This window comes from Brachycentrus maculatus, unplaced genomic scaffold (assembly GCF_059751285.1).
Source record: "Brachycentrus maculatus isolate JH-2025_06_01 unplaced genomic scaffold, ASM5975128v1 h1tg000138l, whole genome shotgun sequence".
In the NCBI taxonomy this organism is placed as follows: Eukaryota; Metazoa; Arthropoda; class Insecta; order Trichoptera; family Brachycentridae; genus Brachycentrus; species Brachycentrus maculatus.
The window spans coordinates 1,256,987-1,273,744 of NW_028280891.1; the positions used below are offsets into that span (position 1 = coordinate 1,256,987).

Below are 16,758 nucleotides of genomic sequence, written 5' to 3' on the forward strand. Positions count from 1 at the left end.
ATATATATATATATATATATATATATATATATATATATATATATATATATATATATATATATATATATCATCAGACTCGTGAAGTCGGTAACGACATGTGTGTGTAAAATATAACTTTTTATTGTATTTAAGAGAAATATTTGTTTTTTGTTTATAAAAATTCAATTTCATACTGTTTGTGTGAGCCAAAGAGCCTCATCATTAAAAATAGGTATCGCCTTGTGGTAGTGCAGGTTCGAACCCAGGTACTCTGACTCAAGAGTCCGCGACACTAACCACTAGACCACAGCCCAACACTAATAAAAATAGCTTAAATAATATTAGAAATAGCTTTCTGAAATTATATTAATTAAAATGCACCAAGGTAAGTTTAAAGTAATGATATTTTACGCATTGTCATTTAAATATACACACATTAAAACATCAGTATCCGTTCATATTTCCTGCAAATATACTTCGCGTATTGCTTTAAGATTACTGTTTGTTCATCTAATATTTTTTCATTACATTCAAAAGATATTACACTTAATAACGCAATTTGCAAAGAAAAAAACACATTGTTTATATTATACTTCAGCAATAATCAATTCCTTTGACTATGTTAATTTTCGTGAGAAAATGTGTTTTACCGAATGCAGCGTGCAAGAGAAAAAAAATCGATTTTCAACAATGTCAGACGTTTGGGTCAGACGGTTTCAATCGGCTAATAAAGCGATTCAAAAGGCCAGTTAAAATGAGGCTTTTAAAGAAAATGGTGATTTTTTTGTAAGCTAACGGTTTTTTCGCGGAGTTGATGATTAGTGTTTTTTACGAGTTGCTTGCTCTGATCTCGGAAGTGGCACGAGCGTCTGTAGGTTCTACAATGGGGAGATGAGCGAATATATTCATATAGTCTCCGTATAAATACTTTCACTCTCTTGGGTGAGCGACCAATCGCGCCATGTCTGTGAAGCGCGTAGCCTGCGCACTGAGGCGCGCATGAACTCCGAACCCTTCGCTCTCAGCGACCTTCCGCTATATCCAAACCCGAACTAACGGGTGCTCGAATCCTACTAGGGGTTGAATCCACTCATTCGCTTCTCGCGCTGGTCGTTCTCAACGACGACTCGTCCTCACTAGGGGTAGCTACCCCCGTATAACGAAATTTGTGGTTTTATGAATTTTGAACATTTAAAGTGCGAGTGACAACTGTGATTTAACGATTTACCAGCTGTGGATAAGGCAGGAAGAAAATTCAAAAAGGTTTGTTTTTTAATTTTTATGTCAAATTATTTTTTTGTTTTAAAACGCTTCTTACTTTTACTTACTAGTACTTTTATAAGTAGTATTTTTACGTATGTAGATTAGATTTTAATAGTAGAAGTTTTACGTGTAGCATTAAAAATGTTTTTAAAATACTTTTTAGCCATTTTAAACTAATGGATAAATTCAATTAATATTGATTTATTTACTTTAACTTAAAAATAAATACAATAAAGTCTGTCATTTTGTTCTGACATCAAGTCAACATAATAAAATTTGTAAAAAAAACATCACGACACTTCCCCGCAAGGGTAGGCAAAGAGAATAGAACGCTTCACCAATCCGTCTTTGCAAACAATCTTCGCCTCTTCCATATTCACGCATCTCCTCATACATCCTGACTTGACCACCTTATATTTAAAAGTTCATACGTGCAATAATATTTTAATATCAAATATGCTGATTTTTTAAAGGAATTTTAATTATTATTTAGTTATGATTTGTCATTATTCAATGATAATTAAAATTAAATAAATATAAAAACAAATCACAATTTAAAGTGGTTAAAAATCACAGTAAAATATTTATTAATGTAATTGGTGTAGTCGAGTTCAATGATATTTACTTTAAAGCCCATTGATAAATAATTTGAATCAGCCTTGATCGTGAATTAGATCATTCACTGATCTACAAAAACCGCTAGATCATTCATAAATCATTCCGCCCATTATAACACAACCGTAATCAAATAAAGAGGTGTTTTAAATTGTTTTGATCATGAACAATTTACGAACTGCGATTTCGATAAATTAACGATCAAATAAATATTCGTCGATAAAAATTAAATACCTACATAATAATCTTCCGTTTCCACAGTATACTATGTTAAGATCCCGGGTTCGATTCCCAATAAGGCTAAAATAAATGTAAGTGATTTTTCACTCCAATTTTTTTAAAATATTACACTAGACTTTGTCGATGCTGTGCAATGCCCTATGCACCATTTTTAGCGGATATAAGATTAGAAGAAGAAGAAACAATTCTTTAAAATTGTTTATCCATTTTTAGTACAGACAAATTAGAGCCTACAGTCAGAGTTTTTTTTTTCACAGTTCGTTCTCCTGAAATTATTATTAGTGTTTATCCTATGTTTATGAAAATAATGCTAAAATTCAAATATCACTTGCTATTTTAAGTTTTATTGATATCTCAACATAGATGAGGAAGATCATTAAGATGGATGTGTGGAACACAGCATATGCAGGTCTAACGATTTATTTTTGTCTAGTTCAAGTGATCACTTTATACACATTCGATCCTTATACATGATAATATTTTCAGTATTATCTTCATTACGATATCCATAGTTAAAAATTATAAGTTAAGAGACACCCTTTTCAATTTTACATGTCAGTTTTTAAGATTTTTTTTTCACATCCTAAACACATGAAACACCTTTATTGAAAACCCTAAAATAAGTGAATTCTACTATATATCACATTATGTGAACAAAAATTTGGACACATGAAAATATTGTGCATGATTTATTTTTATAGGTAAATATTTTCGAATACCATTAAAAAGCAGAACCATCGACCACATCAACTATCCTTTTTCGGTTGGTTGATAGATATTGCTTAAAAGTAAAAAGTCCACAATTTCACAATATTGTATTTATACAAAATGTAAAAAAAAAATTAATTCTTTTTTATATATGTTTTTTTATTTTATTTAAGTATTTAAAAATAATTAACAAACAAAACCTCTATTTTAAGAAGACCATTGAAAGTAAATATTTCTTGAATTCAATTTTGCAAGTGGAAGGAACCAAACCGGCAACGCTAGTTTATCAGTCAATCGTCTTCCATCTACGCCAAAGCACCAGTTTTGTCGAGTTTTGATAATGCATAAAAATTATCGTTATTTTCCCACCCCTAAATTTGATTTTGAATTCATATCAATCTTATTGCTGTATATTTTCATTTATTGATTCGGCAGTCACTTTGTGGTAACATCAAACCATTATAATTTAAAATTTATCTTAGTAACTACCACTGTATCTTAATATCTATTTAATACGTATTTTGATGCATTCCGCATAATTTTTATACGGTATTTGAAAATTAAAAAACGGATCACAATAGATTTTAAGAAAAAGGGTAGTATTTTTTTAATTTGTAAACATCTTTATATTGATCATTTATTACAGGAAGTCTTATGTTTGTTAAAAATCAAAATTGATTTTCGAAATATCTTATTTCCTTGAAAGCAGTCAGCAACTGCATCCGGGTCTCATATATATTTTATATGGAAGCTATTATTTTAAAGAGTCACACATGTTTAAATATTACTTAATTTTAATTATAATCCAAGCAAAAAACGTATCCCAACTATGATGTTGAAAATTGTACACATAAAAAGCAGTATTACGATAATGCCGTAGAAAGTGAAAAGCAAAACGATGTTACGCATACTCGGAGTTTAAAAATAAAACCTAAAAAAATTAGTTCTCTCCGGATTATTATTTGTGTTTAAAAAATGTCAAAAGAAGTCTCGGTGTTTTTTTATCGGTGTATAAATTTAAATAAAAAGTGAATTATTAGGTAACTAAGTCCATGGATTGTAAAAGAAAATCAAATGAAATGAAAATAATGCTGGAGATAAACTGCGTTGCTTAGGAAATATTTAATGAAATTTTCCGACCAAACGTGATATCATTTTGAGTAAATAATAGAGGAGAAAATACAAATATGAACGGTATTCAAGATTTATTATTAATGTCTTTAAAGTGCGAAGCTAGTCATTTTTTTTTAAATGAGAAATATACGTGTTTTTATTATTCACACAAATATTTCAATTTCATACTATTTCTGTGAGCCTAAGAGGCTCATTATTAGAAATAGGTATCATTTTGTGGTAGAGTGGATTCGAACCGAAAAACTTACTTAAGAGTCCGCGATACTAACTACGGGACCACAACCCGACACATTACCATGCCATAATGTTAACAATGCTAATGTTAAAATAGCACTAAAAATAGACATTCACTGAGCTTATATCATGTTATCAGTTGTCTTAAGTGATCACCTTATATACTTGTGCAACTTTCACCATTCTGCCTATTTTTAACCATCCTGAATTTTTGAAAAGTGTACTTTACGTACAACATCCTTCTACCGGTTCGCATGAGTTCGAAGTGCCATCTATTGAGATTCTTGTGAATTGTAAACGACATTCGTCCAGAAATATTAACATACACAAAGAGACGTCCGTTTCATTTCTTCCTATTTTTTGCCAGTCAATTAATGTCAACAATATTCTGATATTTAGAAATACAACTCTAAATAACGTTTAATTACTATTTAGATGAAAAAAAAACATTAACGAAAATTTTTATAATAACATTCGTTCACAACACTTTGAGTGTGTCCAAATACTTGTTCACACATTTAGGTTTCTCCATTTTTTTACATTTTTAACATCTTAACATAGATGAAGATCAATATGGAAGTCTGAGTATTTATATTCACGGTGATTGAATATATTGTGGAATGCTTTGAAACACGTGTCACAGTAGATATTTAAAAAAATGGTATTTATTAAATTAAATTTTAATTGAAAATGTATGGATATCAACACAAAAAGACTAGCTAATCAAGTTATGAAATTAATTTTAACTAATATTGTAGTATTTTTTTTTATATGTACAATAATTTTATTATATTATACTAATATTATGGTAGTTTTTTTTTAAACTTTTTGCAACAAAATCCAATGTTTTGGATTTTTTAGAAACCAACATTGTATTGTAAAAAGAAAACACTTGTAAAATACTTATTTTTGGAGTTTATTAATGTAAACACTACCAGTTTAGAAAACTATAGATATAACATAAGTACATAGATTGTATTTTTACCTGTTGTGAGAATATCATCCGTGGTTCTCGAATCTAGTCATGTTTATATGAAATAATTCAAATGTGGTATTTTACAAATGTTCTATTTTTTAAATAAAGTCTTTTATTTCCATTTGTTGTTTTTTTAAATAATTGAATTATTTTTATTAAATTGTTTTATTTAAATTATTAATCACATATTTTTTATTCCACAATATTTATGTAAAATCAATAAATAATCTAAATCTAAATCGTTATAGTAGAATCCTGAATTAATTCGGTAATTCGGGAAATGATCGTTAAATCAAACTCATTAACTGAAAAATTCGTATTTTGCAATGAGGGCATATGTCTCTCACATGGAGATATGAATTACTGCTAAATAAATCACAGAATCAATTACCTAATCGCTGAATACTAATGAGAGGTTTTTCTTTGATTTTTAATTAAAAGAGAACTTTAAAGAGACACGTAGAATTTCTTTGGCAGATCACGACTTGTGGTTTAAATGGTGATTTTTTCCGATCTCGTTACACAACGCAGTCTCCCAAAGCCATCTCCCGACTCCTGACCCGACCGTTATTGTGCCACCGAAAATAATTGCCGCGGCAATTATATTGTGAGAAGTATAATGCCCCAAACAAAAGCGTGTTAGTTACTTCTTTTAGTGCTGCCAAACATTTAATACGTGACCAGTCGTAAATACGAAAAAAAGAGAAAACTGCGCTTGAGATTCACGCGTAAGAAGATGATGTACCGGTGCAATAAAATGAGATAATACAAAATAATCGTAAACAATATGGCATAAGAATAAACAAAGCGGTTTTGTGGTTTTGATTTGACTAAAATTTACATACTAAACTAGGCCTAGTTTGAATATAGAAAAGAATATTTATAAAATACCACTTTTGAGTTAGTTACTGTAAACAAGACATTTTTCGAGAACTACAAATATTCTTGTATACAGTTTGATATACAAAAATGTATCTAATATATGTTTTTTTATTTATAAATCTTATTCTGTCTGCCTCCGTGGTGTAATGGTTAGCATGTTTAGCTACCGTGACCTCCAGAACCCGGGACCTCAATAAATATTAGTGATTTTACATAATATTCATGAAATATTTACTACCCTGGACTGGTCCCTGAAGCGCAGGAGTGATCACCTTGCCTTCATATAAGTAACGATTAAAATAACACTGCGTCAATATGATACAGTGCCCTATGCACCATGGCCTATTCTTCTTACTTCTCCTTTTTTTGTTACCATATAAACAGCAGTAATGTTTTTTCCGTGTGCTCCTTTACCTCCGTCATCCCTATCCCATTAATTCCATATGTCAGTATTAAAAACAAAAGCAAAAAAAATAATTACTAATATGTGACACGTTTATTTCAAATGTCTATTAACACCGTGTGAAATAATTTAAAGAGACAAATGTGAAAATAATATATTATCCGTAGGTATTATTGAACGACAAAAAACATTCAATACTACGAAATTTCTTCAGAGAAAATTAGCTTTAAATTCTCTCGAGTTTCGTAAGCCATTCAAATTGAGATTCGTTCAATTATTATTAATATAACCATTATACATACGTAGTTTTCTGTATAGAAAAATGGTTTTACCTCCATTCGCAGTCATCAATCTACATACATAAATAGTGTGGGTCTTTATAATACATTTTGAATGGTTCGGTTTCATAACTACAATATGATATGATTAATGATGTATCAAAAGAATAGTGTAATAAATTATGTAAAACAAGTCACCTTACTCAATGTAAAATTTCTCTCACATTTCCTCTGATAATTGAAAAATATTTTTCTGAAAAAAAACTGGTTTATTCACATACATGTTTTTTTACGTTGGGTAAAAATTTAATTATACTCTTCTTATATTTATATATATATATATATATAGTTAGTGTACAGATGCATATCTCTCTAGCCCTCATCCGCACCCACTGGTGCATAGGGCACTGCATCGTATTGACGTAATGTTTTCTTGATCGTTAATTATAAGAAGGCAAGTTGATCACTTCTGCGCTTCAGGGACCAGTCCAGAGTAATATTAAATAAATATTAGAGAGTATTTTCGCTAGTATTTACTCTCACTCTCCCTGGGAATCGAACCTGGGACCTCCAGCACGGTAGCTAAACACGCTGACCATTTTTACTAAAGCAGTCCATTGAGACGGGACTGTTGAAGTTAAGGCATTTACAGGGCCTGTCGTTGGATAATTTAGTGATCACTTTATACAATACTTAAAATTCCGGCATTCTCATTGACCCACGATTGACAACCACATTACTCAAATTTTAAAAAGTCGTTGAAATAATAATGCACGCCGCTTGCTCACAGATGCAGGCAGAGAGAATAGAACGCCGCACCACTCTTTTCCTTTTCAAACATTCTTCGTCTTTTCCACATTCATGCATCTCCTCGTTCATACCCGCCAAATATTCCGACTCTTTACCTATCGCTTTCTAGTATTTCACATACTTAATATTGCTAGTTTTCTCGGTCTTCCTCCGCTTTGCGAATTTGATTCACCCGCTAATTGCAAAATAAATTTAAAGAATGTTTATTTTCAATTAGTTTGGGTGTTTGTGGTGTATTTTTTAGATCTACCTTCACTATCCTTACTATCCTACCTGCAGACAAGCCTCCAAAATATTTGCTGGTTATTCCTTTAAAAATTAAAATAGAATTTAAATACAGAATATCGAATTTATTATCCGGCACTATGGTATATTTTTTGTAAAAAATTGCTTTCGATTATTAAATTTTCTCATGCAAAGTTAAGCACTTTATGAATAGTTTCGTAATAAACTTTTTACGTATTAAAGAAACAATTTATCGAAGTGACACGCAGACAGTATTCAAATCAGCGAATCATTTTGATTGTTTAACTAAATAATAATATTTTACCACCAATTAACGTTTTTCAGCAATTCAAGGCGATTGGAAGCACGTTAGGAAAGGTATCGAGTTTTTCAAAGCTTTTCAAGGCCTCAGAACCAACAAACGTGTGAAAATTCCCAAGTTAATTTCGTGTCTTATGTAAATAATTATATTTTGAATAAACTACATCTCGTTTTGGGTTATGTAACAAGCAGATGATACATATCACAAGTTGGTAATATACTCAACACGCAAAGGCTCTTTTTGAGATTAAACTGCACGGAGTTTAAATGTTAAAATTCTTATAATTTAAAAGATCAAAGATAAAAGCAATTATCAAACGTAAAAAAATACTACGCTTTTTACCAGTCTATTCTATGGAAATAAATGATTGGATGGGATGACACGAGTAAAAATTTCCTTTTTATTGCAAAATATTGCAAAAAAATAATAATACTTAAAGACAGATTTAATCTGAGGAAATATTCAACGAATCGCATTTCAAATATCTTAAGAAACAGTATCTTAGTTGTTTTTGCCTAAAATTTTCACTCATGAATTACATGAAATTATAATAAGTATAAAGAGTAAATCCACTCACGACTAGGCAAAGGCTATGAAACTTAAAAAGTTTAAGCCTGAGTAGGGTCATGATAAGTGGTATTGCATAAGCCGTAGCAAGATTTTAGAGTCACTTGGACGTTAGGTAATTTAAAAAAAATAGTCAATACCAAGTGGTAATTTTGTATTTTTTTTTAATTTATACATAATCGTAGATGTATATATTTTATTAAGAGAAATCTTTTTTATTATCAATGTGTAAACATTTAATGATATTTTCTTTATGTTTGCATTGCAGTTAATCTTTGCCTTGCTCATGATGTTCTAAGGCTTTAAAGCCCTACGAATGGTCAGACTTCCATATTCCCTTCGTATAAAACAATCCTTTGTCTCTGTCGAGACATGGAATAAATAATATTTCATAAACTAACTAACCGTCTCACCGCTTCCCCACAGGAGCAGGCAGAGAGAATAGAACGCCACACCACTTCGCCTTTGCAAACATTCTTCGCCTCTTCCACATTCATGCACCCTCATACATACCCGCCTATTATTTCGACTTAACCGACCGCTTTCAAGTATTTGATACACTTGATCATGCCAATTTTTTTCTCGGTAATTCTCTGCTCCCTTTTCCAACTACCGTCGCCTAATAAATTCGTTAAAATAAAAAGTACCAAGAATTTTTTGTCCGCCTCCGTAGTGTAATGGTCAGCACACTCGGTTACCATTCTAAAGGTCCCGGGATCGATTCCCAAGGGGGGTAAAATAAATATAAGTGATTTTTTCACTGTAATATTTATTCAATATTAACATGGACTGGTACCTGAAGCGGAGGGCTGATCACCTTTCCTTCATGTGTAAACGATCAAGATAACACTGCGTTTATATAACACAGTGCCCTATGCACTAGTTTTATTATTTTCTTAATTTTTTTAAATGAAAAAAGGCAAATTTGTCCATAAAAAGCACAATCTAATCGCTTTCACTAATAAGCTTAATGTATCTTAAAAGTATCAAATTGTATTTTAACTTATCTGATTTTAAAATGGCGTGATTTTAAGATCGTGAAATAAAATAGCGTGAGTTTATTTATTTATTTTCTTCCGCATCGTGAATCTTATTCCATATCGTGATCGGTGTAAACTTGGCCTTCATTACCGACTACCGAAACGCAAACTAAAACTTTAGTTTATTTACCAACTTACGAACGTACTCGTGTTTAATTATATACATATTCTTAATTACATCATCCGGACAACATCCTGAATACGAATTATTATTTTATATTACGTTCTTTGTTCACGGAACTTTAAAAGCTCCGATCTTTAAGCTGTCTTGAGTTTCAATACAAAAAAAAAAAGTGCTTGAATATCGTCTACAATTTCGACTTTAATTTCAGTTTCGTACTATCTTTCATGGAACTGCATTTTAAATAATGAAATGAACAAAAACTTAATAGTTTTCTTGGATTATAATTGATTACCCTCATTATCTGTAAAGATTATCGTATCAAATGTATGATTAAAAGCTATGGTACTCATATAATTTATATTTGTGCTTTATATTACTTAAAACCAAAATAAAGGTTTTAATAAATAGTGTGTAATGATGACATTTTTGATATCAATCCAAATCTACAAAACCAACAGGAAATTAAGAAAAATAGCAACAAAATGTTTTTTTTTAAGTTTTTTTTATTTGACCGACACGAAACCCAGTCACTGGTAAAATAAAATAAAAGTGTAGAAAAGTGTCTCATTGTTGTTTAATTGACATTCTGTATTCATATATTATATTTGTAATTTTAAACTTGGTGAATACCACTTTTTTATAAAATCTATTGCGATATGTGTTTATTGAAATATTGCATTGGCTTTCCGTATCATTTTTCAATACCTTTTTCCATATTTTAGTTTTATTCCTTACCTACACTGGAAATAAATTAACAATTGAATAAAGTATTATTTAAATTAAATAATTCCACTTCCATATTAATTATTAACTCTTGGGATTGTCAACCCTTTGTTGTGGGTAATACGTGTATCATTGTCGTGCAAAAGAGGATTTTTATACGTTTTATTTACTCATTTATTAGCTTGAGTTGCTCAACTATGCCATCCATTCACGAAATTGAACGTACTTGAAACGATTTTACATGCTTGTACAGTAATTTTTATTAATAAATTTGTCTGTTTTACATCTTACCAAAACAGAATAACCATGGCGTTTTATGTAAGCAAGTCATATTTTTGATGTGAGACCAAAATACATTAATAATAAATCAAATAAGGACGATTTAAAACAAAATTTGACGTATGTCTCACTAAACACTATCCTTATCATTCATTGTTCACTTTGTGTAATACCACTTTAAAAAACACTACTTCATGACTACCGGTTTCGGAATAATCATTAGATCATCAGGTCAAATGTATATTTGAGTAAATAAAATGTTGGTTTTATTACCATAACAGAAAGTTAACAATGCTTTTTATATACAAAATATGTTTGTTTCACTTTTTCTATAAAAAATAAATTAATCTTTCTTAGTTATTTTGGCCTTCGTCCGCCTCCGTAGTGTAATGGTCAGCACTCTCGGCTACCGTTCTGGAGATCCCGGGTTCGATTCCCAGGGGGGTCAAATAAATATTATTGATTTTTTCACTGTAATATTTATTCAATATTACCCTGGACTGGTAGGTACCTGAAACTGAGGGCTGATCACCTTTCCTTCATGTGTAAACGATCAAGATAGCACTGCGTTTATATGAAGCAGTGCCCTATGCACCATTGGGGTGCGGATAAGGGTTTTATTATTTGTATTATTTATTAGTTATTTTGCCAAAAGTAGCCATTTTTAATATTACACGAGTGAATTGGGTCCCAAATTATTACATAATAACCATTTTCGATCATCATCGATCAAAAAAATAATATTTATTTTTCTTACAAAATTTTACAGTCGCACCTGCATGCGTACATTTTACGCAAGGTTAAAACTTAAATCAGTCATCTAGCAAAATTGTATAATTTTTCATCTTTCCGAAACTGACTAGTTGTTGCATAACCCGCTCGCTATTTTTGGGCATTCTGCCGGTAAATAATAGCCGTAGGATCATAAAAATATGCATAAATATATCTCGAGGCATGAGAAAGTTTATGTGTCAACTCTTCCGATGTTTTATTGCAAAATGTATTGGCTAGTGACATAATACTTATGTTTTTTTACTTAAAAGAAATTAGGTCCTAACTCCGATTGCTTAAATCACATATTAATGTAGAATTATTTCAACAATTCATATATTTAATGAGTTTACATTAAAACCCATAGATGGAAGCATCTGTAGCTTCTAAAGCTAATCGTAACAATATAAAACTAGTGTGCTACAAAAAGTCTTATTTTTACTTTCCACAAAGTTAATGCCAAAACCAAAAATAGTATAGAATTTATACATTTTATTTTAATCATTAGACTTTCGGATCCGCTTGGATAAATATTTTTTTCTTATTTTATATGTACCTATATATTTTATATGTATATTTATTATTGCGAATAATATATTTATACAGAGTTATCGAATAAGATGATAACCTAATTCGGTCATTATTTGGGTCACCCGCAATAGTTAGAAAAAAATGGATCTTCTATTTTTATTTTAAGCGATATGTGTTAAAATCACAGTGCACCTGTTTTGATGCATTCAATATCATTATCAAACATACCAAAGGGAAAACTCTGAAACTTGGTTGTTTTTACCATGCAATTTTTAAAAGTGGTATCGCGTGCATCGAAACGCGTCTCAAAAAAGATTTAAATGAATATGTTGTCATATTAATCAAATAAAATTATATAATTTATTTCTTTGAATAAAACGTAAGATATTTGACGATGTAAGCAACGAAACAAATTCCACGTGAATTGTTAGGATATTCATTATTTATTATGCTTCTGACCGTCATCCACATCAAATGATGTATAGGGCACTGCTTTGGATTACCTTAATAGTAAATTGATCGATTAGATCAAGGCGAGGCGATTACCACTTAGCTTCAAGTACCATTTGATTAAAATATTAATTAAACACATATGATATTTATTTTTAAAATGACCTCACTCTTCATTTTAAAAAATTAAATGATTTTGTACAAATAAGCACGATCTTATTACACTGTAATGAATACTTCAACTTCAACATCTAACACCAATATGTACGATAAAACACACATCAAATATTGAATTTCTGAAAAATTTCTGAAACGTAAGTAATGTTTGCTTTCAACAAATATTAACGCAACTAAAATGTAAAGAGTATTTTCCATCATAATGTGAAAACTTCAACATCTTCCTAGTTGTACGAGTATATCAAGAAATGTATCTTTGCATGAATATAATATACGAATTTGGTATGTAGTAAGGAATGTGGGTATGTTGGTGACACATTATTGACAACAATATAGTCGCAATCGTGGGCATACCCGCATAGTCTGGCAAGTCTCTCCAAGAAACGATTTACTCACTTACATAGAGCCACCTAGTAGTACTTAATTACTAATTAGCATACAATCACGCCGCTTCCCCGCAGGGAATAGAATCGAACGCAACACCACTCTGTCTTTGCAAACATTCTTCGCCTCTTCTACATTCATGCATCTCCTCATAAATACCCGACGATTATTACGACTCCTGACCCGGACACATTCAAGTATTTGACACCCTCAATAGTGCGAAGTTTGCAATGAATTTATTAAATATATTTTTTTATACAATCATCTTTTTTATAAAAAGTGGTCGTTTGTTTCCGTTATCCCTGTGCTTACTTTACAGACTGTAGTCTTCTACATCTTTCATACTTGAACATAACCTCACTATTTATATAAATATATATATATATATATATATATATATATATATATATATATATATATATATATATATATATATATATATATATATATATATATATATATATATATATATATATATATATATATATATATATATATATATATATATATATATATATATATATGTATATATATATATATATATATATATTTTTTTTTTTTTTATCATTTTGCTACAAAAAATCCTCGACAATTTTTACAAAATAGACCTAAGTGTGTTTTTTAGTTGCATAACGTACCGAGGCAAGATTTTTATTTACTAAGTAAACAAAACTCTGTTCAGTTTTTTTCTCACTTCACGCAACAGGTATTCTAAGCTAACTACTCTTACAATCTTGACCTTTGAAGTAAAAACTTTAGCAAACAGTAATATTATGCCAGAGTGTATTGAGTAAGTATTTTTTTGTATTCTCGAAAATATAAATAGCATCCGTGAACATTAAAAAAATCTCCAAGTTACACAATACCGATTATATAAAATTTATAATGGACACTTACAATATTGATATACTTAACACTTGAATGTTTTCTTATGGTGTATGCTGCAATTTCAGATGAGCTTTTGGTGAAATACAATGTGAAAAATGTCGATATTTATTTATTTATTTATTTATTTATTGTAAGGCCAACAGACAATTTAGTATAACATAAATATACATTCAATTAAGTAATATTTGTAATGTCCAATTACAGGCTTTAACATAATTGTTACAAATAAGTGCGGTACCTTTTTGTTTCTGTGCGCATACATACCAATGTTCATAATTACATGTAGAAATGCATACACCATTCACTGGTATGATAGTGCCTTAAATGAAAAGTATATATTATTAACATAAAAAAATAAGTAATTCGACCTATTTTTTGGAGAAATCTAATCATTGATAAATGGGAGCAAATTATTACTTTTAAAAAATCTATATATTATAAACATATAATGATATTATATACATATAATGATATCAGCTAATTTACATAGAGCTACTTTGAAAAATATATCGTCTCAAGGGTGGTTTATATTTTCATGTTATTATCTTATGGTTTGTACTATAATAATAATAATAAAACCCTTATCCGCACCCCAATGGTGCATAGGGCACTGCGTCATATAAACGCAGTGTTATCTTGATCGTTTACACATGAAGGAAAGGTGATCAGCCCTCCGCTTCAGGTACCAGTCCAGGGTAATATTGAATAAATATGAAAGTGAAAAAATCACTTATATTTATTTTACCCCCCTTGGGAATCGAACCCGGGACCTCCAGAACGGTAGCCGAGCGTGCTGACCATTACACTACGGAGGCGGACATAAAAATTGTACTATAAGCGAACATTATTATTTACTTTATGTAATACCTAAATGCTGACTCAAATCATTTTAATAAATTACAATCCATAAAAAAGAAGGACGAAATTTGCTTTTTTGTTAAAAGTTTTATAATTTACAATTAAGCTCTTGTGTTTTAAATCAAATATTTCAATTCAAGGTTGGAATTATTAAACAATCAAATAAATATCGCATCAATCTGAAGCAGTGCCCTATGCACCATTGAGTGCGGAAGCGAGTCTGTAGTGGTAGAAGAAAGGATGGGAGAATAAATTAGATTTCTTCTTCATTGGGCTCCTGAATCACGAACGGAAATATAAGATTTTCATAATGCACGCACTTTCTCTTTTAAGCTAGTCTCCTGACCTTTCTGTTACCCTGGATTTTTTTACTAGCAACCAATTATAATTTATTGAGACATAATTTTGTCTTCATATTCTCACTAATTCGTCCACAATTCGCTCACTCCTTTCAAGAACGTCATTAATCAAAAAACTTGATTTTTCGGGAGAACGTTTTAAAAGTTTGAAAATATAATATAATGTTTTAAAAATAGATATCAAGCCACTTATTGAACTTTTCACTATGCAAAACATCTTTTTAGGTAAAACTTGAAGGTTTTTTCTCCATTTGAAAAATATTTATAATATCAAAAAAAATTAAACAATACCTTTTCTTCAAAATGCAAAAAAAACAAGTCTGCCCTATAGCTGGTAAATATTAAGTTAAAAATATGCCGCTTTTGCTGGGATATAGTACATTTTCTGGGCATTCCGAAAACATGCACAACTGAAAATTGACGATTTTTGATTTATGACGTTCTTGAAAGGAGTGAGCGAATTGTGAACTATGTATTTTCATGATGATATATAATTTAGTAAAAAAAAACGACGTGCATATATCAAGGTAGGATATTCGATAGCCCGCAACTTACAATAATTTTCTTTAAAACCAGGTAACTTTAACTTAATAGATTTTTATTCTTAAAACACCGTTTTTGTATTGAAAAATAGGTTTATGAAAATATAAAGTGAAATGTAATAATTTAATAAAATTATACTTATATTTTTACAACATATAATCTTTAAAATATTGTACGCGGAGACACGTCTGGCTTCTCGCGCAGCCTGTCGCTTACTGAATTGTGTGTTTGCGAGTACCCTCTTAACATAGCATACATATGGCGTACATATGTTGTTTTATGTTTCGTTGTTTGAATTTTGAAATGTTTGTCTTATCTATATAAGTAAAAATAAAAATGATTGTTTGTTCTAAAGCTTAATTCGCCTTAAGTTATTCACCGACAGCTTTGAATTTTTGACACATACAATTTTTTATTACATTCCAACACGTGCATGTTTTAATATTACGCAGGTAAAAACACCTGTCACAGGTTAAAATATGATCTTTTACAACAGCATTGTAACCGCAATGGCAGCGCCATCTATTGAACGTAACAGTAAACATGCAATTAAAAAAATATCTCATGTTAGACAGCGTGCTTCTTGACATCTCCTGTAATTAACAATTTTCAATGTTTTCGATAGCATTGTTGTTTCATAGGTTTTCAATATTTTTATTGCTTGACATACATACATTGTTAAATAAAACAAAATGTGATTTACATTTTCTTTCTTTTCCATTTAACCAGACTGGGTCACAGCAAATCGTAGCCGGGTACAGCTTGTCTAAAATACAATTTTATAATTCATATTATGTTTATATATCTAGTTCATAAACATCGGCAGGCCATGCGGTTTATCTATAATTTCAAATTTCCGAAGTCCAATATTTCTTTACATTAGATTTTTAATTACCAGTTGTATCGCTAAGTCATGGTGTGATATTTTTATGTAAATCCCTACAAATATATTCACTAAATTTTAGATACTGTGAGAGGTCATAGATGAACCGGAT

The 16,758-nt window shown here is 30.2% G+C and overlaps 1 protein-coding gene across 1 annotated transcript in view; it reads left to right on the forward strand.

The window, feature by feature from the left end:
- The first annotated feature begins 927 nt into the window (after positions 1-927).
- zye (zona pellucida domain-containing protein zye) overlaps positions 928-16,758 on the forward strand; it is a 72,999-nt gene continuing 57,168 nt past the window's right edge. The window contains exon 1 of the mRNA XM_088260568.1: positions 928-1,242. The gene's annotated coding sequence lies outside the window, so the exon portion shown is untranslated. The remainder of the gene's footprint in view (positions 1,243-16,758) is intronic.